Source organism: Eschrichtius robustus, chromosome 12, assembly GCF_028021215.1.
Source record: "Eschrichtius robustus isolate mEscRob2 chromosome 12, mEscRob2.pri, whole genome shotgun sequence".
Lineage (NCBI taxonomy): Eukaryota > Metazoa > Chordata > Mammalia > Artiodactyla > Eschrichtiidae > Eschrichtius > Eschrichtius robustus.
Genome location: NC_090835.1, coordinates 100,510,578 through 100,512,770, shown reverse-complemented (window position 1 = coordinate 100,512,770; position 2,193 = coordinate 100,510,578). Strand labels below are relative to the sequence as shown.

Here is a 2,193-nt window from a genome sequence, read left to right as displayed (position 1 = left end):
AGACCAATTTATATTAACTATAGTTATATATAACATATCACGAGAGTACATGGGAAAATCAGAACACAAGACTTCATCAGCTAAATAGAGTTCAACTCAGTTTGCTGTTATGGAGACAAACAAGATAAATACATTGAAGCATAAACAAAATATTACGCTCAGAATAACAGCATTCCAGAAGAAAACGGAAAGCTGAAGATACAATAAAGGTCTCTAATTTATAATATGTATAATTATATAATTTATTAAAATCAACACAATTCATGTACAAAATATTAACAAGGCAGCCATTAAGTTTGTTACACACTTCAAATACTGAAATGTTAAAACAGTAAAACTACACTAGGCAACTTCTGCATCAAGGGATCTAATCTAGCTCACTAGTTCAGGCTGAACATTCACTCTCCGAAGTATTTCTTCAGGCATGCAAAAAACAGGGCTAACAGGTTTAATCTGTTCTTCTCCCAAAAGTGAAAATCCAGCAATTCCAAATAGAGTATGAAAAGGATCTACCATATCTCCTGGCCTGTCCGCAAATCCTCCCGTTTCTTCATCTTGACATGCTAAAATGAAACTGCGCAGTTTCTCTCTGTCAATCCAGTGAAGCCTTCCAATTATCTTTAGGGAAGCCAACACCCACCAAAAATAGCATACATCTGGTAACTTCTCTGGCCTTCCATTGAGTCCACCTGATGGAAGCTGTCGTTCACAAAGCCACCAACCAAGTAAATCAGAATTTACTCGATGCAACTGACTAGTAATAGCCAGGAATCCTGTGCAACAATAGATCTGCCCAGCATGGGATTCAGAACCTGGCCTGCAACCAAATCCACCATCAAAGTTCATACATGATAAAACAAATTCGATTGCCTTTTCCACATTAATAGCATCCAGCTTCCCCAACAGAGCCAAAGTTGCCACCGCACAAAGAGAATCTTGTATCGATTTCTCCCCAAATATCTCCAGCAAAAGAACCATCTTCTTTCTGTAGACTCTGAACATATTCCACAACTTTATTTACATCAATAACATTAATACTATCATAGTAAGAATATGGACAGCACTAAGAGTGTACAAAAGATGAGGATCATGTCCAATACTAGCACTTATTCCACCACACTCGTGTTGACAAGACTTAATAAATGTCAGAATTTCTTCTCTATTCATGCGATGTAGCTGTCCCATGAGATCCATTACAGTCAGACCCCAATAGATGCCACTCATTCTCAAATATTCAGACATACAGTATTCGTAATCATCTTTCTTTGAGCCATAGGATGCTATATAATCTGCATGCTTCTCCACTAATAGGGTGTCGGGTGCACCTGACTAGATAATAACATCCTTCTGCGGTGTGCCCATGTCTGAGAGCGAAAAGAGCTACTTCTCCATTTCTTAAGTTTACCCTTCTATGTTTTATGAAAAATAACTTTAAAAACGTATTATAGTAAAGATTAACACGTTTCTTTATAAGGATTCCTTTCCTACCACACAGCACTATAAAGGCCTAAGAATTAGCTCTGCATGGTCCAGACTTTGTTATGAACAGAAACAAAGAAAGGAAACACACAGAATGATTTTTTAAACCTCAGATGAATCAAGGAGCAGTTTATTGGCTCTCATAATATCAGAGAATCCATAGACATCTAATTCAACTTCCCACCCAAAGCTGGAAATAATTGCTTTCCATAATAATTCTGATAGAAATCCACACACCTTACTGGAAAAACTCTAGAGAAAGACTTCTCACTATTTGCAAGGTAGCACAGTCTATTTTTTAAATGTTTCTCATTTTTAGGAAACCATTCCTTATTTGGGGCTAAAAATCTTTCTCCATTCAAAGGTTACCCATCAATCCTAGTTCTTTCCTCTAAAATCACATACAAGTAGTACCATTTTTCTTTCACATGAGAGCCTTTTATAGAAATTAACATTTTAAAAAATAAGTTTATTTTATTTATTTATTTTTGGCTTTGTTGGGTCTTCATTGCTGCACGTGGGCTTTCTCTAGTTGGGGCGAGCAGGGGCTTTTCATTGCAGTGGCTTCTCTTGTTGTGGAGCAGGGGCTCGAGGCGTGCGGGCTCAGTAGTTGTGGCACGCAGAGGCTCAGTAGTTGTGGCGCACGGGCTTAGTTGCTCTGCAGCATGTGGGATCTTCCCGGACCAGGGATGGAACCGGTGTCCCCTGCATTGG

The 2,193-nt window shown here is 38.4% G+C and overlaps 1 pseudogene; it reads right to left on the bottom strand.

The window, feature by feature from the left end:
- Positions 1–305: 305 nt before the first annotated feature.
- LOC137773393 (geranylgeranyl transferase type-2 subunit beta pseudogene) lies at positions 306–1,362 on the bottom strand (annotated as a pseudogene).
- Between the last annotated feature and the right edge of the window lie 831 nt (positions 1,363–2,193).